The sequence below is a fragment of the Triturus cristatus genome, chromosome 4_2, assembly GCF_964204655.1.
Source record: "Triturus cristatus chromosome 4_2, aTriCri1.1, whole genome shotgun sequence".
NCBI classification, from domain to species: Eukaryota; Metazoa; Chordata; class Amphibia; order Caudata; family Salamandridae; genus Triturus; species Triturus cristatus.
This window is the reverse complement of record NC_140586.1, coordinates 846,821,501-846,847,276: the sequence shown is the minus strand read 5'-3', so window position 1 is coordinate 846,847,276 and position 25,776 is coordinate 846,821,501.

The window sequence follows — 25,776 nt, the reverse complement described above, 5'->3', positions numbered from 1 at the left end:
CCTTCTTCTCAATCACCTGAAAGGGGCCTGACCAGCGATCCTGGAGGGTGCTAAGCTCTCCAGGCTCCATGACCCACACCTTCTGGCCAGGCTCCAGCTCCACCGGGTGAGCATTTTGGTCATACCACTCCTTCATGACCGTCTGGCTGGCTTCTAGGTTTTCGGAAGCTTGCTTCCACAACCTAGCCATTTGGCTACGAAAGGCCAGCATGTAGCTCACCACATCCGGGGGAAGTTTTCTGGGAGTCTTTTCCCATCCATCCTTCACCAGGCTGAGGGGACCACGAACAGGGTGCCCATACAACAGCTCGAAGGGGCTGAAGCCCACTCTCTTCTGCGGTACCTCCCTGTAGGAGAACAGCAAACAAGGCAGGAGGACGTCCCATTTCCTCCGCAGGCTCTCGGGCAGACTCCTGATCATGCCCTTCAAGGTTTTATTAAACCTCTCCACCAGACCATTGGTCTGAGGGTGATAAGGGGTGGAGAACCGGTAGGTGACTCCACACTCCTTCCACATAGCCCGCATGTATGCCGACATGAAGTTGGCACCTCTGTCGGACACAACTTCCTTGGGGAAACCCATCCGGGTGAAAATCTCCATCAGGGCCCGTGCCACTGCAGGTGCAGTAATGGTCCTCAGAGGAATAGCCTCTGGGTACCGGGTGGCATGATCCACCAGAACCAGGATAAACCTGTGACCGGCAGAAGTTGATGGATCCAATGGCCCAACAATGTCGATGCCCACCCTTTCAAAGGGGGTGCCAACGACAGGCAGTGGTTCCAGGGGAGCCTTCAGCTTCACCCCTGTTTTCCCACTAGCTTGGCAGGTGACACACGTCCTACAAAAAGTGTCGGACGTAATCCTCATCTGAGGCCAGTAGAAGTGAGGGACAAGCCGAGCAAAGGTCTTGTCCTGTCCCAAGTGTCCTGCCAAGTGTATCTCATGAGCCAATTCCAAAAGGAAGGCTCGGTAACGCTGGGGAACCACCAAGGCCCGGGATGATCCATGCACCGGAGCCTTGGGTTCGCTATAGAGGAGACCATCTTCCCAATATATGTGGAAGTTCCCCGAGACGTTACCCGCTGCCTGAGCTTCGGCCTGCCGCCGTAAGCCCTCAAGGGTAGGACACTCCTTCTGGGCCCGACAAAACTCCTCCCTGGTAGGTCCTCCCTCCACCTGCCATTCTGCAGGGGTAGGTAAGCCCAGGAAAGTCACATCGCCCTCTGTGGACTCTGGGACCACCTCAGTTGCCCCATCCATCTTATGAGATGCAGATGCCGGGGCAGGCTTCCCCTGTCCCCGTTTACCCTTTTTGGCAACTGGTTGGGCCTTTGTCCCAGGCTCCAACCTCTGTGAACTCCCCCTCCGGGCAGTCACGGACCGCGTGTTGGAACAAGTCCACTCAGGCGACCCCAACATCTCCATATGAGCCTTGAACTCGACCTCCTTCCAGGCCGCATGTTCAAGGTCATTTCCCAACAGACAGTCGACCGGCATGGCAGGGCTTACCGCAACTCGAAGAGGACCCGCAACCCCTCCCCACTCAAAGGGAATCTGAGCCACCGGATAGTGATCCTCTCGGTTGTCAGCCATCACAACCGGGTGGACTACGTTGGGAACCACCTGCTCTGGGGACACCAGCTGACTCCTTACCATAGTCATGCCGGCTCCTGTGTCCCTCAGAGCCTCCACCCTCTGGCCATTGATGGTGACCCATTGCCTGTACTTGGTAGTATTCGAGGGCACATGGGTCTTAGGAACCATCTCGCAGTCCCCCAGGGACACTAATGTTAGCCCTGATCTATGGGCAACTCCTCCCCGAGCACTGCACTCGCCACCCCAGGGGTCTTTCCTCCAGTGGGAGGGTGTGGTCTCTTGGGACACTTGGTATCCCCCTTGTAGTGCCCAATCTCGCCACACTCATAGCAACGGACAACCCTAGGCTGCTGACCACGGTCAGGATAAGGGGGTTTGTGGGGGCCAACCTTAGGAGGGAATCCTGATCCCTTTCCCTGCGAACTCTTTTGGGGGCCTTTAGGGAACTCCTTCTTTTTGTCTCCCCCCTCTTTCTTCTGGGGAGCGCCCTGTCCAGTCCTTTGGGAATCCCCTCCAGTTCCTTTTGAAGACACCCGGGTACTAGCCCAGATGTCCGCCTCCTCCGCAAGCTTCCTAGGATTAGTCAGCTTGCTGTCCACCAGGTGTTAACGCAGCTCCGGAAAACTTTTCTCGAGGAGGTGCTCCCTCAAAAACAGGTTATACAACCCCTTCTAGTCTTTCACCTCACTGCCCTGCACCCAGCCCTCCAAAGGCTTTTTGGCTTAGTCCAGGAAGTCCACCCAGTTCTGGGTGGCCAGCTTTTGGCTACCCCGGAATCTCTGCCTGTACTTCTCAGGGGTCAGCCCAAACTTCCTAATCAAGGCAACCCTCATGGTGGGGTAGTTGGTCTGCTCCCGTTGTTCTAGGGCTAAAAGGGCATCCCTCCCCACCGGAGGCATGTACCTGTACAGACCACCCCCCCACTGAGCTTCCGGGATCCCATGGGCTCGCAAGGAGACCTCATAGGCAGCCAACCACTTGGCGATGTCGTCCCCAACACCGTAGCTGGCAACTACGTCCTTTGGTAAGTAGGGTCTAGGCTCCCTGGTAACTTCTTTCTGTACGCTGCCACCAACAGGACTACTGGGGTCCCCAACTGAAAGGCCTTGAGATCCAATTCTTTCAAATGGAGCTCATGAAGGAACCTCCGCTCTTCCCTCTCCTTCTCCAAGCGGGCTAATTCCATCCTGAATTGCCTCTCCTCCCTCCTGTCGGCCAAGTCAACCGAAGACAGGCTTCCCCCTGAAGCGCTACTACCGGCCCTTGAAGGCGCCCTGGGTCCTGCAACCATATTGCTGCTCTCAGGGGGGAAAAGTGATTCTGCCCCTTCCGTGGTGTCCGGTTCCGGTCCCTCCTCCTCCCGTTCCCCGCTAGGGTGGGCCATCACCCAGTCTCTCAAGCTAGTCTGGAGCTCCACTCTCTTTGCTCCCCGCTTGAAAAATACCCCCCTTTCCTGGCAGAATTCCTTTAGCTGGGTTACAGTGTACTCTTCTAGACTACCCAGCTCAAACTCCATCCTGCCAGGTGGGGCTCTAAACAATGCGGAAAAGAACTCACAAGGTAAGAAGAACCTTCTTTAAAAAGAAAGCCACACCACAGGACAGGGATAATTTTGGAAAATCCAAAACATCCAATCAGGGAGACAACCTGGAGAAAACTCCAATAAAAAAACGAAAATCAGGTGTAGGGTGCGTGGCGCACACTGAATTGCTGATGAGTGGACGCAAGTACAAGCTCAGAATCCCACCGCTGAACACCAACTTGTTGGACCTAGAGACCTACGGTAGCTTGGCTCAGGTGGAAAGGTCTCGTTCCAGAGTAACATGTCGTGCTTGCGTCACACTCACCTCAGCACTCCAGCGTACCACCACTAAAAACGACGCTACACCAAGAAATTAGAAAAGTTAGAAAAGCTTTATCTTTCCTTATATCTTGTTTTTTTTTTCAGTTACATACAGTTCAATGATTCACTACTATATATGTTGCCCACAGATTGCCGGCATTAAAACATTGCATTCAACGATTTCTCGAATTAACGCATAAGTGGACTTTGCTTTGTCACATCAATTTACATTCACTAGTACATTACCGGCATATCAATCTACATTCACTAGTACATTACCAGCATATCAATTTACATTCACTAGTACATTACCAGCATATCAATTTACATTCACTAGTACATTACCAGCATGGGCTCCCTGCTCTAGGCTAACTGGCAGAAAATAAGTTTAGACAACCGCTCTGCAGCACCGATATTTCTGGGAAAGAGGTGACAGCTGAGGCATAGAATATCAACAGTTGGTCACTCAAATAAACATTTAAGCACTGGCTTTACGTTATTTTCACTTAAATAGGGCAGAATAGTACCCTCAATTCAATCAGGTATTGCCTTCACAAATTAATCTCCTTACTTGTTGCAGTTCTGGGTTTTCGTTTTCTCCTTAGATGACTGGTGATTTCCTTGTTTTCTTTTTCTGAAGCCTGTAATCCTGCCAACCTCCTCCCACTACTGACAGCAGCAGTCTCTTAAAGTTCAGTTCCCTCAGTTACAGTGCTCTCATTTGCAGGGGAACCTCACAGGGGCGCGCGTCAGCCACAGCCTCCGTAGCTGACTCTGCGCCTTAGCCCACTCACTCTCCTCATAAGGCCCAGCTCCTCCCGTGCTCTCTTGGCAGCCCTCCTAGAAACCGAAGGCTTTGGAGTCGGCCCTCCACGATCCCGCCCCACTCCTTCCTGGATTCCTCATGACAGCGGAGGGGCGGAAAGATCCTCAGGCCTCCACTGCCCGGCAACTTTCCCTCCACGCCGCGCTTGCGCAGAGCTCGCCGGACTTCCCCCCACACTTCCTTCAGCGGGGAAGCCAGTGTTTCCTCAGCGATCCGGACTCCCCCTCTTCCGTCACCACCTGCAGGAAGCAGACGCCGGGACACCACGGGTCACAATCTTACTCCGGAGACCTACCGGCCAGCGGCCATGCTATGGGACTTGACCTCCGGCCGCCACCGGCCTCAACCTTTCCCAGATCAGCACATGGGCAGGACGTCCCTCACCGCAAGAGGTCTACCGGGGCAGCGGTGGAGAAGCTACACCAACACGGGGAGCCAGGTTAGTCCAGCGGGCACTGCAGGACAGGCGGGCCACTTTTAGGCAGCTGGGTGATGGAACAGATGCGCCAATCGCTCAGAGAAATCCCTGGATCTGTGGCGGTGATAACGTTTTATTCAAACAAGGGAAGATGACAGACAACTGGATCCGGATTATTCTAGGGCTCCGGGCAACAGCGGGGATGTAGAGTATAAGGTCAAAAGTCAGGTTCTCTACAGGAGATGGTAACTCTCTCCCCCGGATCTCTTCAGGGGTCCTGGCTAGGCGGGGAGCACAAAAGGTTGACGTGATCCCAGGGTCAGAGGCTGAAGGCAGGGCTAGGTCACTAGGTAGGGGGTAGTGTCAACCGAGGGTGGGGTAAAAGCAGGCCCTAAGAACAGTCAGTTCCCCCCCTCAGCGCACCTACCTCCCCACTCAGGTGCCTTGCTCCTGACTACCTCACTTCACACACCAAAATGGCCGTCGCACCTCACCTCTATATATAGCCTGGGCCTTGACTGTCTAGAGTGGCCCAGAAGGTTCTGGAACCCCTCATGCCAGCCCATGGCCCAGGCTCTGAGGTGACAGTTTAGGCCACCATTTTGTGGAGGAGCTCTCTCTCTCTCTCCATTTTAGGGAAGCACATTGCGCCACATCATCAATTAGTGATAATGGGGCGCCCAGAGCCTCTAAGTCAACACCAAAAAAAAAACTAGTGGACAGAAAAATTAGAGGGTAAAGGAAGAAAGAATGAGGAGGGTACAGCCAAAGGGCTGGCAGGTCTAACAGTGCCCACATAGCCTTCTCTTTTAATTTTCGCTGTTTTGCTTCAATCTCATCACTGAAATATTTCGCATGTCTCAATACTTCATCTATTTTCTTATTTTGCCAATCTACAGTATGTTGTTTGATCATCTCACTAATCTCTGGACGTAGACCATATACAAATCTGTGTACAAAATGACTCAAATCCTTTTCACTCAAATTTTCATCACCACTGAACTGTTTAAAGGCCAAAATCAGCCTTTCGTAACATGCATGTACTGGCTCTTTACATTCCTGATGAGTTCTGTCAATTTTTACCCAATCTATCTCTTTAGGAGGTACTTTATTTTTCAGAAAGGCAATAACCTGTTCATATTTCTTCATTACCTCGGGGTCTGGGGCTCCCATCTTTGGATCCCTAGGATATTCTTGTGTAGGCCAATTGATCATTAATTTGCACTCTGTCCATAAATCTGCTGGCACTATTATGTCAAATAGGCTATTCAGATCAATCAACAATACTTTAGACAATTTCACAAATCTGTCCACTTGCCTATACCACTCGACAGGCTTTTCGCGTAGTCGAGGGAAATCGTTTGTAAATGACAAAATATCTTGTCTAGTCCATGGAACATGTACATATCCTCCTCCTGGAATTTCTCTCATGGGGCATTCTGTTACTACCTTTTCCTTTTCTCTCACCGGGAATGCTGCAAATGTTTTATCTGAGGCATCATCCTGTTTTCGGTACCACCTGCTTCTCCATTTATCTACATCTCCCCATTTTCTCAACAAAATAATTATCTCCTTAATCTGATTTATCCGTCCTGTGGTGTTCAAATTTTCAATATCTTTTTCACTGAAATCTATTCGATATGGTTTTTGTAAAGCCTTCACCTTTTCAATATCTATACCCATTTCATTTGCTACTTCTTCTAATCTTTCATGTACATTTTTTGCTCTCCAGGTTACACTTTTACACAAAAATAGTAACTCCTCATCCTGATAAGTTTTTTATTTCTCTGTGGGGATAGTTCCTACTATTAACTCTTTCAGTACCATTCGTAATTTGGCCACATCTATTGATTGGGATCCTTTGTCTTTTCTCTGCAAGCTTCTCAACCATTCACTCAATTCTTCTGAAAATGGACCTTCTGGTTTCTCTACATTACTTCGTTCTGAATCCTTTGTGTCTCTAATATTGACTCCACTGTCATTGTATGTCTTTCTGCTATGTTTAGGCCTATAAATGGGTTATTCAAAACATTTGGTTCGATCATACTCATTGTCTGTCTCCATGGATTTTAATTTTGGCTCTGCTTTGGCTTCTCAGTCTGTTTATTGCTATTATAAGGAACTGTTAAACAATGTTCGCTATCTTTCTGTTTATCAAAAATAGGCATCACAGGGCCTATAGTCACTGGAACAGTTACAGCTTCTAAATTTTTAGTTAATTCTCTTATCTTTTCAGTTAATTCTAAAGTTGTTTTCGCTAATTCTGCCAAATTTTCACCATTTACCTTACTATCTGACTTTCTCTCTACCTCTCTAATGGAATTATTTTTCTCTAATTCTTGGGACACTGGTTCTGACTTAATGATTCGTAAAGTTTCTCTCACTGGGGCACTTGGTGTCAACATTTCTGATTCTGGTTGATACGGAGGTGGATTTTTATAAAACATGTCATCAAGAACATCATCCTCTGATTCATTCACTCCATACCGTCTTGATTCAACATTATGTCTTTTTTCTGTGCATTTTCTAACTCCAACTTCTTCAGTAGTTCTTATGGGAAACAGACCTTCGGTCATACTCGCATTCCTCCACCTTCTCATTCTATCATCATGAGTGTCATGCCCATATCTGCCAAACATGTACTTATATCTTCCGCCACTCCTCTGTCTCTCTCTGTCATGCATTTCATCTTCCCATTCGGTCAATGCTTCAAACTGTGTCGGTCTAGGTCTTGGTTCTAGGTTCATCATTCTTTCTCTCAAATTTCTCAAAACTGCTAAATTAAACGAACCATGCTCTAGAAATGCCAAGACTCCGTCATCCTTAGTGTACTTTACCCAATTCTCTAACCAAATATAAGTATGATATCCTTATTTCGCAACCATGAAGGATGCAGGCGTTTTCGGTGGAGGAAGCAACTGTCCTTCCCTAGTCACAATCGGTTTGTCCTTTTTAAACCATTTCTTGATTTTCCCAAACCAGGACTTTTTCTCCTTTTCAGGTGGATCGTAATACATTATTTTGTCTTTCGTGTATCGCTAGTCTCTCTTACGACTGTACTGTTGTTTTTAACCAATCGTAGCTCGACTTACGCTAACACACCAATCCGGAGTGTCTATGTCACTTTTGCAATTCTCCAATCCCACCACGACTCACACTAACGCACCAATCTGGAGCATCTACGTCACCCTCTAATTCTCCACTCCTAACGCGCCGTACACTAACGCACAAATCAGGAGCGTCTACGTCTCTAGCTGACTGGCCAATCCCAGTGCAGTCTTTCTGACGTCAGCAGCCGCTGCCGAAGCTCCTGCTCCTGTTGACCCCTCCTTTACAAAAATTCTCTCAGTAAGCTTTTTACGTTCTTCAAACTCACAAATCTGTTAGTAACGACATAAAAACGCCACCATTGTCCGCTTCGCTAACCAAAGAACAGTCAATTACCTTTCTCACAAGAATTCCGTCTTTCCCAAGAGCAGCGCTTACCTCTGCCCTACTACGGAATCATTACTTCCGTTGATAAAGTAGCACATCCCTCTACCTTACCCTTCTAACAAGCATCAGTTTACCATTTCTCCAGAATTAAGACACCTAGCTGGAGACCCAATGCTCCTGAGAAATAAAACCAGAGTTTCACAATTAACCTGAATGCTATTTCATTCACGCACTTTCATACGGAAAGATGTAGTACATTCACACAAATTTCTGTCTTTCCCGAGAACAGCGAACAGTCTGTCCTACTACAGAATTATAACACACATTAATAAAGTAGCCCTTCCCTCTACTTTATCCTTCTAGCAAGCTAAGGGAACACCTATTACCTTTCCAGTGATAAGCGTTATCAGAGTACCTTCTGGACTCCTGGTACCTAAGACCAAGATTTCACAGGTGACCTTCGCTTACCATACACTTCTTTCATACTGGAGATATTTCTAATGGAAACACACGACGATGTCACCGAACCGAACCCAGACAATGCGTCGTGCAACTTTACTTATTACACGTTTCCCCTGTGTACCTACAGGGCAACAACAATTCCGTCTTTCCCGAGAGCAGCGCTTACCTCTGCTCTACTACGGAACTGTTACAAACTTCCGACTTCCTACATCCCAGAAGCCGTGCAAACAACATAGAACCTGACGCAACTCAACATAGAGTGTTAATACATAAACCAATTCCAATCAATAATCAAAATCAATAAGCAATGTACAAGCAATAATCACCTAAGCCAAAACAATAAAAACCATCATCCTGCTACCAGAAAAACTGATGCAGCACGGAAAACATGGGTAACGGGAATCAAGACAAAAACCCCGTACCTCATATATCCTCCCTTCATCACAGACCAAATATCACATTAACACATTCACTCGTACAATCATTGGTGGGGCCCATAACACCAACATTCACACTCTGCTTCTCACTGGCCTGCACTCACAGGAGGAATAACTGTTTCCGAACGCTGACATGAAAAGAATATCTTATAACCTATAGAGAGAAAATTATTTACACTTCTAAATCCCAATACCTATCACTACACATCATAAACCCTAACATTAAGATACTCCTTTCACGTAATCAATGGATCAAATTAGTTTTTTTGAGTTTAATGATTTAGTCCAGCTAAAGCATACCCAAAATTCCTAATCTACTCCTTTTCAATAAACAACCAAACACATTTTCTGGTTAATTCATAGTTTCGTTTATCTAAATAGTGCAAGAATTTAGTTACATCTAATAAAGTTATTAATCATTACGCAAATCACAGAAATCCATATTTACCTATTCTGGCTATCGGTCGTCCTCTAAGTCATCAATTTTAGTCGTCAGCACGCTACAGTCCCAAAAATCGCGTCATGGACCAGAGACGTGCAAATATCGATCAGTGCCCATAAATTATCAATCGTCCATAGTTCATCAGGAAATTTGGGCAGCAATTCAGTCTGTCAAAGATTCAGGAACACAGCCGTCACATCACCGTCGTCTCCGTCAGCAATAGGAAGTACGATAAAAAATAGCGTAACCCCAACCCTCTCTATTCTAACGTCATTTTATAAGGGAAATAAGGTTCAAGAGATACAAAATAAAGAATATTTGCAAGGCTGCACTGCCCAGTGACGCCCACTTTGCATCTCATTAGAGATGCAAAGGGAGCCGTCGGGAAAAAGGGTGCTAACATGCGATTATGCATGTTACCACCCTCTTGTAAAAAAGCGGAGATAAATCCCTCGTTGATATGCCCCATCTTCGGGTCTAGAGCGCTCTTTATAAAACTGAACAAAAAAAAACTCACCTAAAACAGCCATAACTTTAGCTTTTGCCTGAATTCATTCTTTGGCTGTATTTCTCCTAAATCTTTTCTTTCACTACCATTTCAAACCTTTCTTACCTCATCCTTTTGCATCTCTTTTTTGGATTGTCACCTCACCCTTAATTATCTTCTGTTCGATTACTTTTTCCTCACTTAGGGGCATATTATCAAGCACGGCGTTAAAATTATCGCTGCTTTAGCGGCAGAAAACTGCTGCAAAAGCGGCGATAATGGGCTTGATAAAATGCTGCAGAGAATTCCCATAGAAGCCCACGTTGACACCAGAACATGGGCTTCGGTGGGAATTCTCAAGGGCATATTATCAAGCCCATTATCGCCGCTTTAGCGGCAGTTTTCTGCCGCTGAAGCAGCGATAATTTTAACGCCGTTTCTTGATAATATGCCCCTTATTTCTTAATTACCAGTTTTCCCTTCTAATTGTCACCTCCTCCGTACAGGGTCTCTTTTTTCCTTCCCTTACAATGCCAATAGCTTAAACTCTCACAAATGCGAGACCTATTGCATTGAAAATTCTTGTTTTAGGCCGACTCTGGACCGCTTCTACAGCACAGTATGCCTGAATGTGTAATGTAAATACGGTGCTCATGTAAGGCCTCCAATACCTTCGGGTCGAGTTCGCGCTATATAAATATGCAACAAAACAAAAAAAACACACAAAAAAGTATCCTTTATGGTTACTAGAGAGCAGTGTACCCGCTGCAAACAAAGATCTGCATATACCCAGAAGCCACTGCAATAAAACATTTCCGTTTCGTTGTCACTGGAAAAACAGACATATGTTTAATACTTAAAAAACTTAAAGGAGTAAGCTTGAGAATGTATACACGTGCATTCACTTTTAAGTTACAGTTTCGAAGTTACTACTTTGGCCGCGCTAACATTGAAAATGGACTTGTCTTGACAGTTGTAGGCAGCCCCAATATTTACTAATTACCTCGTAAGGGGCTGATCACAGTTCATTTGCACTTCGTGTGGCAGTGATATGTGAAAGTTCTACTCAATTTTTGGAGGGTTATCTTGTTTCAGATGATCCACTTCTCCTCAGTGAATATTATGCATATGACATTGTTGTGAGTAACGTACTTGTAATGTTATCCGTGGGCACTAAGAGTTAGATTGTTTTATTGAATAGCTGATGGATTGAATCCCATTAATAAGTAAAATATATTTCGTCACTCTAGGCCTCGTGATGCTTTTCTTGCTGCAGTTGGTACCGTCCGATGCCTCTCGTGATTTTTATGGGGAACAGAAGGGGGGCTGGTCCCACTGACTTGCTTCACATCCGCTCTGCTCAGGAAGGAGCCATCGCAGTTCGGGTAACACTCAACGACATTAGAAGCAACTGAGGAGCACGTGACGCGATCGAAAAGCAGCGCGAGGCGCTCTGGGTAAGGAATAACGAGCGCCAGAGCGAGAGGTGCAATACCCCTCCTTGTCGCTAGAGGTCTGACTCTGGAGCAAACCAGCTGCACCTCACCGGTAATCTGCATACCCACAATCCTGTGCGCAAACTACACTGCTGCTTTAGTTCAGATCTAAAACAGTCCATTGTTTGGCATTAAGCACAGTAAGAGGTAGCAGTTCTGTGGAATAGTAGCAGGATTATTTATGAGGCGAGATGGCAATAACCAGGCCCAGTGAGCGTAAAAGGCCGCTTCATTGGAACAGGTAATAGCATTTGGAAAAAGTCATGGACCACATTGAGAAGGAGAACGACAAGAAGAACTCCACCAACAGCTGAACATGATGGGATCGCTCTAGTGAATTGGACAGTGGAGCTATTATATTTCCCAATCCAAATGTTTTTCCTCCAAAACATTAATAGGTCTTGCCTATGTAGTGATACGGGTAATAGTGAATACAGTTACTGCTCCTTCACCAGTCCCAGTGTCATTTATACCCAACGCAGCCTCACTACAATGGCGACGAGGATAGACACCCAAGATGAGAGATTTACAGAGCGTGGCAGAGGTGCATCATCTCTACTGAGCATCTCCACTGTGACACGGAGCAGAGAGTCTGGAGCAGCCACCTACACCCTGTAAGTTCCGTAGAAGCGGGGGGAGCGACGGTGAGAGCGACCAAGCGCACCGGCAAGGTGAGATCCACTGAAGGGGGCCCCGCAGGCAGCGGAAGACTTGGCCTGTAAGGGAAGATCTGGGACACACGCCAGGCAGGAAAGACAACCATAAAGGGGCAACACCCAGAAGGAAATACACCCGACCGGACAGAGGCCAAGTCACACCGAAGCACACCAACGACACGGGGAAGCAAGTGGGCGTGGCAGGCAGAAGCTGGTGTAAGAGAGCGCCAAAAAGGGGACGACTCACGTCCGACCAGCCAAGGAAGCAACAGAACTGGCGACCCCAGGGTTATCGAGGAGGGGGCAAAGCAGCCGATCACCCACACGGTCAGGCGGATCAGACGAGAGGCAAGCTCCAGGGAGCCCACCGGAGACAGACGACAGACGGAGCTCAGCCCAACGCGACGGGGGCAGGATGTGCGCCCAAGCGACGTCTCTAACCAACCTGGTGCCCTTCCTTCCCAAAAGAGGAGACCCGGCGATGCCCTGGGAGGATTCGAAGCGGTATTTCCTGAACTACCTGGAGGCCTTAGAAGAAGAAGGAGAAGGAGGGTTCTCAAGCTCGAGAAAGAAGAAGATACTACTACACAACCTAAGCCCGGAGGGTATCAGGGTATACGACAGCTTAGTGAAGGTGACCAGGCCCGCGGACGACACAGAAGTATTCCAACACGCGCTGGAAGACCTAGACACTCACTACCGGCCAGTGGTGTGCACGGCCATAGATAGATGCACTTTCTTCCAAAGGAAACAGAACAAGGGAGAGTCTATAGATGAGTACGTATCGGCGTTACAGAAGCTGGCGTTGACCTGTAAGTTCGGCACACTTCATGACAAACTCATCAGAGACCAGATCATAATGCACACAACCAACACGGCCATACAGGAAAAGTTATGGGTCAACAGCGATGCTCCGCTGAAGGAGGTGTTGGCGCTAGTGAAAAAGGCAGAACTATCAAAATGGTGCGCAGAAGCCGCCAAAAGAGAGAGCGGCGACAGAACACCAGTCTGCAGGATAACGGACAGAGGGAAACCAGAAACCCCGAAACAGCAGCCACCAATTAACGAAGGTACCAGAGGAAGTACCCTCAGAAGACCACGAAAAACCAGAAGCCACAGGGAGAAAACAAAAACATGTGCTACCGGTGTGGTCGCCAATCGCATCAGGGTAACGACAGAGCCTGCCCGGCATTCCGAGCCAAGTGTGCATACTGCAGCATAATGGGGCATTACGAGAAAGTATGCAGGCACAAGTTGAGCAGGACGAAAGTGAAGTACGTGGCAAGAGAACCAGAAGGTGAGGAGGAACCCCAAGAAGAGGAAGACGAAGACGACGAAGTCCTATGCATTGATGACCAGGTGTTGGGGGTAAGCTGCATGCGTTCCAGGAAACCAGCGTTACAGATGGAGATCGGAGGAGTACAGGTGAAAATAGTGGCGGACTCTGGCTCCCCGTACACAATCATCCAAAGGGCTGTATGGGAAAACGAATTCAAGCCCAAAGTAGGGGATGAACTACTACCCACCGACATCCATCCGGTCACGTTCACAGGAGAACCCATACCCATGGTAGGATACCGAAGGTTACTGTTCGAATTCAAAGGACGCAGAACAGAGGGGAAGCTGTACGTGGCAGAGAAGGGGCCCTCCGTACTAGGATGGATGGACCAAGGGAAGTTAGGGATACAACTAAACCCAGGTGGGTCCACGCAAGTGCTGCTGATTGAAGCAAAACAAGTGGACGAAGGAAGTAGGTGGAAGACAGAATACCCAGAAGTGTTCAAGAGAACCATAGGAAGGATGATGAAATTCACACACAGAATTTGCCTCAAGGCTGGGGCAAAGCCAGTGAGCCACAAAGTTCGAAACATTCCCTTCAGAAGCAGAGAGGCGGTCCAGGAAGAGCTGCGACGCCTGGAGGAAAACGGAGTCATAGAAGCAATCGAGAGCGCGGAATGGCTCGCGCCGCTGGTGGTAGCCCAGAAACCGAACGGGAAGGTACGCCTGTGTGTGGACTTGAAGGAATTCAATATGAACATCCTAGTAGACAAGTTCCCATTGCCTCGCATAAATGAGATGTTGGCGAAAACGAAGGGGGTCAAGTGGTTCTCAACCATAGACCTCACCTCAGCGTACCACCAAATCGCGCTGCACGCCACCTGCAACCACCTGACGTCGTTCATCACGCCATTTGGGTGCTACAAGTTCCTCAGGATGCCGTTCGGTTTAGCGTCTGCAGCAGCAGTTTTCCAAAAACTCATGCACAGGCTGTTCCAGAAGGTGGAAGGAGTCCAGTACTTCCAAGACGACATCCTCATCAAAGGTAAATCCAAAGAAGACCACAATAGAAAACTGCACACAGTATTAGCGATCTTAGCACAAAACGGGCTCACGGCAGAATGGCAAAAGTGCCAATTCGGAGTGGACTCGTTGACCTACTTGGGCCATGAAATCAGCGGAAGAGGAATAGAACCGAAAAGAGCGAACATGGCGGCCATCAAAGAGGCACCAACACCGACAAGAAAGGAAGATGTCCGATCCTTCCTAGGCATGGCGGAGTTCTACAGTAAATTTGTTCTGAATTTCGCGACCAAAACGCACCACTTAAGGCAACTCTTGAAGGAGAAGAACGCGTTCAAGTCGACACGGGAGGAACAGGAAGAATTCGAGGGAATAAAACAAGACATCTGCACTGCAATCCCCCTGGAAGGGTTTGATCAAGAAGCCTTATCAATCCTAACTACCGACGCAAGTGACAAAGGCCTGGGAGCAGTTTTGATGCAAAAAGCCCAGTGCAGAGACGTCACCACGGTCAGCTTTGCCTCGAGATCCTTAGCAGCAAATGAAGAGAAATTCAGCGTCATAGAGAAAGAAATGCTGGCAACGGTCTGGGCAATGGAACGGTTCAGGCAGTTCCTGTGGGGTTCAAAGTTCCTACTCCGCACCGACCACAAACCACTGGTGAAAGTTTTGACCTCAAGCGGACATGCGCATGCGACCCCTCGTATTGCGAAGATGAGCCTGAGGCTGTTGGACTACGTGTATGAGGTGGAGTACATCCCAGGATCCAAGAATAAGGTAGCAGACTTCTTGAGCAGAGCAGCCGCAATGGAGCCTGCCAAAAATAGGAAGCCCTCGGAATGGGAGGATTACATGGTAGCACTCACGCAGGACCATGAAGGTGCAGTCAGCGCACAAGAATGGGAAGAGGCGTACACAGCGGATGAGACACTGAGCACAGTGAAAGGCTATGTGACACAAGGGTGGCCGGACAAAAGACATCTGGACAGCGAGCTGAGAAAGTACTGGGAAGTCCGAGAAGAACTTTCCTTAGGTGACAATCCTGTGTTCCTAATGAGAGGGGAAAATGTGGTCCCCCCGATATCGCTAGTAGGCCATCTCTTAACAATTCTACATGAAGGACATCTGGGGATCATGAAAACCAAAGCGAGAGTGAAGCAGGCTTACTGGTGGCCAGCAAGAGATGGACACGTGGAGAGACACGTCAGGATGTGTGAACAATGCAATAGGGCCGATAAAACACAAACCTTATTACGTCCGCCGCTGGGGAAATTCACGGGGCTATCTAGCCCATGGGAAATGCTTTCAGTGGACATATTGGGTCCAGTCCTGAACGCGGATGGGGTGCCCAAATACATCATAGTATTGGTGGACAGGTACTCCAAATGGCCAGAGGTGGATGTATGTGAAACGGCAGACACCGAGACAGTGATAGCATTTCTCATGGCCACATTCTTGAGACAAGGAATACCAAAGGTAATAACGTGTGACAATGGCCCACAATTTGTTTCGGAGAGATGGAACGCCTTCATGTTCAGAAATGGGGTAGAAGTCAAACACACCCCGATCTACCACCCGGCGGGGAACGGACTGGCTGAAAGGTTTAATCGGGTGATAATGGGGTCCATACAAGAAGCAATAAGTGCGGGGCTAAACTGGGAGAAGGAAATCCAACGCATGCTATGGGCATATCGCATTACCCCGACCAACACTGGGTATAGTCCGTTCAAGATCCTACGGGGGCGTGACCCTTTCACGAAGGACAATGTAGCGTGGAAACACCTTCTGGTGCAAAGCAGATGGTCGCCCGCGGTGGTAAGGCGCAACCTGGACAAAGCGCAAGCCTTGTACACAGAATATTACAACAAACGACGCAATACCAAAGAGGTAACCCTGGAAAAAGGGGAGTGGGTAAGAGTAAAGCACGCTATGCTAAAGAGGAAGGGAGAGAGCAAATTCACTCCGCCTCTGCAAGTGATAGAAACATATGCCAGGTCGGCTCTGCTGAGCGATGGGAAGGTATGGTCGCAAGACAGGATGGCAAAATGCAACAGAATCATGAAGTGGGAAGATCCGGAGGACAGAAGAACACAGAGTACCGAAGAGGGAAGTGAACTTGAAGGAGAGGAAAGTCTAGAGGCTGGTGAGCATAGGCCAGCCTCCCCCAGGCGGAAAGGGGAGAGTCAGGATGCATCTGGCAGGAGCAGAGAAGGAGAAACGAACAGTCATGATCAACCCACGATGGTAAGGGCACAAGTAAAGGATGAAGAGTGGCCAGGAGAGTTGGAGGCCAGAGGAGAATCCCCGACGAGAGCGCAAAGCTCGGCTCCTGAGCAAGGACAGAACTGTACGAGAGCGGGCAGGGTGACAAAGATGCCCAGAAGGTTTGAGGACTTTGACATGCAAAGCAAGTAAGACTGTAAATTGTTGGGCCTGCTAGGGGCCTATTTGTTGAAAGGGGCTAAAGGGGGGAGATATGTAGTGATACGCTCTAGTGTTTCAGAGTGCCCCAGTGCATGCTGGGTAGAGGCGCGTCTTCGCGCCAGTTTGCCACGAAGAGTGCGAGCGGGCGGATGAGTCCCGGCGCTCGGTAATAGTGAATAAAGTTACTGCTCCTTCACCAGTCCCAGTGTCATTTATACCCAAAACAGCCTCACTACAGCCTAGCGCAGAGAGTAGATTTGAGAAGGGGACTTGAAGCCCTGCTCCTCATTTTCATTGGCCTGCCATTGTAAATGAGGGTTTTTTGTTGACGCCCTTTCGCCTCTGTTCCGGACTGGGTCGCCCTTTCGCCTCCGTTCCGGATTGGGTTGATATAGAAATACATGGCCCCATAAAGCTAAGAGATCGATGCTTGTTTTTTTACGGAAACGAGAGGTGGGTTTGGACAGAGACGGAGGAGACGCGTGCCCTGCTTCAGACCCCCGTCTCGCAGCAGCAGGGAAGCTTATGGGAGAACGACTGAGACCGGTAAACTTTCTGTGCACCTCCTCAGAGAGAGAGAGAGTGGGAAAAAGAGGAGAAGCCAGTGTATAGAGTAACAGTAGTTAAAAGGTTTGCAAAGAAGAAAAAAAAACAATTGTCTGGAGACAGCAAAACTAGAAGATTCGCCCTGGGGCATTTAGCTGTGAATTGCTTTCTGAAAATAAATCAGTGCGAAGCAGTCCACAGTACCAACGCAGTGCTACACCTTCATTCCTCAGAGTGAGGTACCAGCCCACGCCTGGGTTTGCAGAGGAGAGGTAGAGATACAGTTCCTTCTCACCTCTAACATTGCCAGGACGAAGCACTGGGGCATATCTCTTCCTCTCTCTAGTATTTCCGGATGACACTCTGGGGTTCAGGTTCACTTCACCTCCCGTACTGGCAGAGGGGCAACCTGTCTGAACCCCAACACTACCATGGGGAAGCACAGGGTCATTGTGGACCACGCACCCCTCCTCATCACATAAACTGCATGATCGAAGCTTTGAAGCACAACTCCTTACCACCAGCACTTTCAGAGAGATGCTGGGGGACTGCCCAACCCCTTCTCGAATCCCACCTTTTTACAGATCTGTAAAGTTTACCACACTCTGGTCAAATTGCCCTCTTGGATGGAGCTTTGGTCGCGAGTTTTACTCTCTGAAAAATGCTCTCCTGGACAGCAGAGACCACCGGTAGTGTTGGCCATACCTCCCTCTGAGCGCCCCTCGCAGCCACCTCGTTGCCCCCTCCCCCTTGCATCTACCCTCAGCCCGAGGGGTGCCCCTCGTTCCTACCAGCCTCGAGTCTCTGGGAAAGTGGATTGCGTGGCTATCCCTGGAGTCGGCGTTTCAGGGGACAGACCGAACGGGGGTTCCATGGAGTCGTGTTCGCCCCCGCCCTACTTTGTAGCGAAACCCCGGTTCTTCTGAGTGTGTTCAGATGGTCTCCGCGCCCGAGGACACAGACCCGCGCTGGGCCTGCACCCTGTGCCCTGGACCCTCCTGAGCTCAGAGCAGCATGGTTGTCACTTTACTTTGTACTGTAAAAAACAAGCGGTTTCTTAAGAATGTAATCTGTTTATTTGTTGTTTGTACCTATTAATAATATTATGCCGTCAACAATATGCAAGGGTGCACGAGATATGCTGCAGCACATACCAGTGTGCGGGCTAACAAAAGTGTGAGAGCTGCATGCAAGAAAGGCAAACATGATCTTTTGTGTTTCTGCCATCGGTGCGCAACTGAAATTGTGTAACGTAACTGGTGCTCATGTAAAGCGCCCCAATACCTTTGGGTCGAGTTCGCGCTACAGAAATGTGCAATATAAAACATACAAAACAAAACAACACGCAAGGTTGAAGTGATATTAGCGTTTAACAGTGGGTCCTTCACTACTTCGACGACGACACAGTAGCCCCCTTCTCACAAGCTGCAACACGCAGGCTTACATTAGTTGAGGTCTATGTGTTTCTTGTGAAATGTTGCTACCAAGCTTCGGTCTAATGCCAGTCTGTGAAGGTTTATTTACTGTGGAGACTGGAGGCGCAGTCGCTAGACAGTCTTGGCAGTCACCCAGACGCGTCTCTGGACTCCGGGGCCACGTAAGATAGGGAACGTGTGTCCGTCTGTCTATGGGATGGAACAGGGTTAAGCGCTCGTGCCCCCCCCGCCCCAAACCTTCTCCTTGTATTCCCTCATGACCATGGGAACAAGCATTTACGCGAGTTTGAGCTATTCGCATTGTAAATTACAATGTCTTATTTTTTTATGTATTGATTTTTAAAACAAAAGGCAGTGCCATTTGCAATGCTAGTAGATTAAACTCTGACAAATGCGAGACCTATTGCATCGCAAATGCTTCTGGTTTTACAAGCAGGTACTTTTTGGTTTTACAAGCAGGGGCGGCGCCTCAGTCATCTCGGCTAAATCATCATCATTGGCAGCCAGCCGTGAATGCACAACGAAGCGCGCAGCATGACTAGGCCTGATTGGCCAGTGTGTGTAAGTGCAACCACACTGCACGCACCGCCTGAGCAGCAAGATATTATGTGTTATCGGCTTGTTTGGGTCCCAGGGCCATCTATCTGGTAGTGCGCGAAAGCGCTACCAATGACGGCCCTGTAAACGTTATCCTCCATTACCCCGCCCGGCAGTGAACAGTGCTGCTGACATTGAGCGTGCTGCTCGCGCCACACACATGATGGTGTGCATGCCTGCAGGGACTAACAGGAACAGAACCAATTGCTTCTTCTGTTATGTGTAGAGGGAGTGTATTGCGGGCTCAGGCCGTGCCCTTGGACATGAGGACAAACCAGCACAGTAACAGAGGCAGTGTTTTAAATGGGCCTTTACTTATAAATATTCTTCTCTTCGGTGCTGAAACTTTTCCTTCGCAGTTTTGTAGCAGGACGGCTGTTATGCCGCCTTTAATTCTGATCTGCTTTTGAGGCACCATGGGGCATATCAGCAAGGGCCGGCGATAATTATTGCTAAGCGCACTTGGTGCTTGGATAATTATCGCCGGCTATCACTGCTTTCTATTGCGGAGATAGCGTGCTATCAGCAACGCTTATCTCCAAAGCGATAGAAATGCAAGCGTTAGCTGGAAAACAGTGTGATTATCGCTGGAAATCCAGCGATAATCGCACTGTGACCGGCGATACCTTGCTGATAGGGCAGGGTGGTCTTAGCCAGGTAATCCACCTCCCATTGGATTACATGGCTAAGTCAGAACTAAAGCAGGTGTAAGGAAAGTAGCGATAACCATGGTTAGCATAGCGTTATGCTTGTTAGCCATTCCCTTGATAATTGGAGAAATGTCGGTTAGCGACATTTCTCCAGTTATTTCGGGAAGGAACACCCACTTTGCATCTCATTAGAGATACAAAGCTGGGCGATCAGTAAACAGGCTCTAAGGCAAGGATTCACGCGATAGCGTGACCTTGCTGATATAGCGTTAAATTATTGCCGCTTTTCGGGTGAAAACGGCCGCAAAAGCAGTGATAATTTTTTATCGCCGCCTTGTAGATATGCCCCTATCTCTGTTGAAGAGACCAAGGGGCATATCAACAAACTGGTGATAAAAAATTATCACGTCCGTTTTTGGACGAAAAGCGGAGATAATTTTAACGCCCTATCAGCATGGATACGCTAACGTGTGAATCTATGCTTCAGCGTCCATTTTCTTATCGCCTCGCATCGCTAATGAGATGCGAGGTAGGCGTTCCCGTGAGTAATACAGCAAAAATAATCGCTAATGAAGGCTCACCCTATTAACAAGGGAATTGCTAATCGGCCTAGCGACATTAAAAGTAGCGCTAACCGGCTTTATCGCCGGTTCCTTGCGCCTGCTAAATCTTTGTCTTAGCCATGTTTAACATGGGAGGTGGATCATCATGCTGAGTCCACATCTCCCTATCACTGATGTTTTTCACTATCGCTGCTTTTTGTCGCAGGTTATCCTGCGTTATTGCCCCTTATCGTCGCTATTGCCGTGATTTCTATCGCCTCGGCGATAGGCAGCGTTAATTTTGTGCACGCTAAACACGGCCAATTATCTCTGGCTGTTGATGATATGCCCCAAGTGTGTTAGGACATCACATGCAAAGAAGGTGGGACTATGACAAAGGGTAGTGTGTTGAAAATTCACTGAAGAAAGTTTAATATTATACATTTCGAATGAATGCATGATGATGTATAAAGCGCAATAATGTATGAGAAGCCATACATACTAGATGGTACCTCTGCTGTGAGAACTCATGTAGAGGTGGGCACCATATGCCACACATACGGACACACCTCCCCAACGAGGTCCCTTTCTGTTTCCATCGTCTTTGTCTCAGGGCAGTAATAGTTGCAGATGTCTGTCAGACTTGCCAATTGTATTATCCCATACATACTAGATGGTACCTCTACCTTGACACTCTTATGTAGAGGCATGCACCCTATGCCGTACATACGCACAGCACTCTCCAGTGCTGCTCCCTTTCTTTTTGAACCTTCTTTCTCCAAGGGCAGCAGCAAGCGGGAGTGTCTCAGAGCTTAGTCAGTAGCATTCTTCCATACACACTAAATGGTACCGTTGCTCTGAGAGATATCATGTAGAACATGCACCATAAGTAGTATGCACACACAGTACTCCGTAGAGCCGGCCCCATTCTGTTTGCATTTAAACAGAACAAAGAGAACCCTATATGCCCACAAGAACCAGGGTAATTGTATTATATTCTAACAATAGTCCTGTGGGACTAATTAATATATTGTACTTCTATCTATTTAAAAACTAATGTGTGTAGACTCAATCCTATTAGTTAGAAGAAAGGTACAGAACACCTTCTTATATGAATAGAAGAACATTTGTTCTCTAGGAACAATATAGCAAAACCAAAGGGGATGATGGACGGAGTGTTGAACAATGCAAGCACTCACCCCCAGTCAACTGATCTGGGTTTAATCCATCATCGTTCTTTAGCTCACTCTGCCACCCCAGTTCAGACATGGTCATATGCAAATCAGTCTGACCCTGTGCCTCATGGGAACAGCCCAGCCAAGCGCGAACTGCCAAGCCATGTCTTCCCTGGACCGGAGACAAGCATCCTGGGACCGGTTTCTGGATAATCAGCCTTCATCAACCAGCCTAGCTTGAATCCAGTCGCAAAGTGAGCAAGGGACTCACGTCTGGGCATACCCTGCCAACTTAGGGCGAACAAAGCAAAACCAAAGGGGATGATGGTCGGAGTGTTGAACAATGCAAGCACTCACCCCCAGTCAACTGATCTGGGTTTAATCCATCATCGTTCTTTAGCTCACTCTGCCACACCAGTTCAGACATGGCCATATGCAAATCAGTCTGACTCTGTGCCTCATGGGAACAGTCCAGCCCGAACTGCCAAGCCATGTTTTTCCTGGACCGGAAACAAGCATTCTGGGGCCAGTTTCTGGTTAATCAGCCATCATCAGCCAGACTAGCTTGAATCCAGTGGCAAAGTGAGCAAGGAACCCACGTCTGGGCATACCCTGTCAACTTAGGGCGAACAAAGCAAAACCAAAGGGGATAATAGATGGAGTGTTGAACAATGCAAGCACTCACCCCCAGTCAACTGATCGGGGTTTAATCCATCATTGTTCTGTAGCTCAATCCGCCACCTCAGTTCAGACATGGCCATATGCAAATCCGTCTGATCCTGTCCCTCATGGGAACAGTCCAGCCCAAACTGCCAATCCATGTCTTCCCTGGACGGGAAACAAGCATTCTGGGATCGGTTTCTGGTTAATCAGCCGTCATCAGCCAGGCTAGCTTGAATCCAGTGGCAAAGTGAGGAAGGGACCAATGTCTGGGCATACCCTGCCAACTTAGGACAAACAAAGCAAAACCAAAGGGGATGATGGACAGAGTATTGAAAAATCCAAGCACTCACCCCCAGTTAACTGATCTGGGTTTAATCCATCATCGTTCTTTAGCTCACTCCGCCACACCAGTTCAGACATGGCCATATGCAAATCAGTCTGACTCTGTGCCTCATGGGATCAGTCCAGCCCGAACTGCCAAGCCATGTTTTTCCTGGACCGGAAACAAGCATTCTGGGGCCAGTTTCTGGTTAATCAGCCATCATCAGCCAGACTAGCTTGAATCCAGTGGCAAAGTGAGCATGGGACCCATGTCTGGGCATACCCTGCCAACTTAGGGCGAACAAAGCAAAACCAAAGGGGATGATGGACGGAGTGTTGAACAATGCAAGCACTCACCCCCAGTCAACTGATCTGGGTTCAATACATCATCGTTCTTTAGCTCAATCCGCCACCCCAGTTCAGACATGGCCATATGCAAATCAGTCTGACCCTGTGCCTCATGGGAACAGTCCAGCCCGAACTGCCAAGCCATGTCTTCCCCGGACCGGAAACAACCATTCTGGGACCGGTTTCTGGCTAATCAGCCGTCATCAGCCAGGCTAGCTTGAATCCAGTGGCAAAGTGAGCAAGGGACCCACGTCTGGGCAACCCTGCCAACTTAGAGCGAACAAAGCAAAACCAAAGGGGATGATGGATGGAGTGTTTTTGCAATTGTCACCCCGAGTAGAAAGGTATTCCCAGACGTGGGTCCCGTGCTCTCCAAGCTACTGGAATCAAGCTATCCTGGCTGAAGAGAAACCGGTCCTAGGCTGCTTGCTTCCAGTCCAGGGAGGACCTGGCTTGGCAGTTCGGGCTGGACTGTTCCCACGAGGCACAGGGTCCAGACTGATTTGCATATGGCTGGGTTCAAACTGGAACGGCATGGTGAGCAAAAAAACGATGGATTTAAGCCCAGATCTCTGTACTGGGGTGGATGTATGACATTGTTCTGCATTCTGTCCATCAACTGTTGTTTCTGCAATTGTCCCCCCCGAGTGGGAAGGGTATACCCAGACGTTGTTCCCGTGCTCTCCGTGCCACTGGAATCAAGCTATCTTGGCTGAAGAGGGGCAAAATCCGAAACCAGTCCTAGGATGCTTGCTTCCAGGGAGGACCTGGCCTGGCAGTTTGGGCTGAACTGTTCCCATGAGGCACAGGATCAAGACTGAGACTGGTTTGCATATGGCTGAGTTCAAACTGGAACGGCATGGTGAACAAAAAAACGATGGATTTAGGTCCAGATCTCTGTACCGGGGTGAATGTATGACATTGCTCTGCATTCTGTCCATCAACTGTTGTTTTTGCAATTGTCACCCCGAGTGGGAAGGGTATGCCCAGACGTGGGTCCCGTGCTCTCAATGCCACTGGAATCAAGCTATTCTGGCTGAAGAGGGGAGGCTTGCTTCCATCCAGTCCAGGGAGGACCTGGCTTGTCAGTTCGGGCTGGACTGATCCCATGAGGCATAGGGTCAAGACTGATTTGCATATGGCTGGGTTCAAACTGGAACGGCATGGTGAGCAAAAAAACGATGGATTTAGGCCCAGATCTCTGTACTGGGGTGAATGTATGACTTTGTTCTGCATTCTGTCCATCAACTGTTGTTATTGCACTAGGAACAATATACCTCATAAATCGCAAAATTGAAAATGATCTTAGGTAATGAAAGATGTGATGAGGATAAATTGTAAACATCTATGTCATTGACGCAGTGCATTGTACTGTAAACATAAACTGCGTTGCTGGCATGGATTACCTTAGTTTTTTATTTTATGGCCATTATTGAGAATGGTGCATATATTTGTTTGTTCATACTTTGGGCATTATTGAGAGATTGAACCAGGCTTTTGCCTTGAAATTTAAGGACCTGAATATAGACCCCATTAATGATCCCTTGCAAAGTCAATTCTAGGAGCTTCTCTGCTTAAAGCCATGAGTGGCTGATAGGTTTAAAGGAGTTGCACAGCCTAATGAGATTTCACTAATCAATGGTGATATGTGAGACCGCCAGTCCGAATGATGAAGGGGAATGGAACTGAATGGGACAAGTGGAGTGATGACAGTGTCATCTGACTTGATGGAGCGTTAGTGTTGAGATGTTGGGAAGGGTATTACCTAAGGTTTTGGGAGAGAAGTCTTTTTCCTGCCCACTCCAGTTGAGTTCCTTTGGACCCCACACAAGCCCATCTGCTTCTTGCCAAGACTGGGCCTTTAGTCAAGCTTTTTCTGAAACAGGAAGGCAATGACATAGGTTCTGTTTAACGTTTAGTGTCACAGTAGATGGTCATGGTGAAAGACTTTGAAGTGGAGGGCAGGCAGTAATCGGAGTAAGCTTGCCAAACAAATTGTGCTGAAATTGCTTTAATGCCAAGGTGGTTACTTTATATGTGCATGATTGTGTGGTGATAAGTTTGTGAGATCCACAAAATTCATGAAATGTTTCTGAAGCTACATGACATAGAGTTTCAACTTTTCAGCATTTGGACTTCACTAAAATGGGTTACAGTATGTTCTTGTAAAGTTTGTTCATCGATGCCAGGTTCAGGTTTGGATTTGTGATGAACAAAGCAACAGATCCTAATGGGACCGATCTTCAAAATCAGTAGTTACTAATCGATTTGGAACATGATTGCAGAAGTGCATAGGTGCCCATTGAACCTCCTCCCACTATAAACATATTGAATAGAAATTAGGATTATGTGTAAAATGTTTCCTGATGGCTGATTTTGCAAAAATTGAGGCTGGCAACTTTGGGCTGGTTTTTGGGCTGAAACTGGTCTGCGTTAGGCTGATTTTGGGCTTAAACTTGGACAACACTGGGCTTGGGACAGGTATCAAAATCTGGCAACACTGCACGTGCCAACCGGCCAACGTTTCAACGTTTTGGTCTGGAGGTAAGGAGTGGCCATTCAGATCAAGGGGAGGCATTTCATTGTGGACAAGGTCACCGAGCAGGTCAACGGTGGAGTGGAGGGACATGAAGGACCTCTTTCACTATGCCAGCGAGTGGTGGGAATGGGTGAA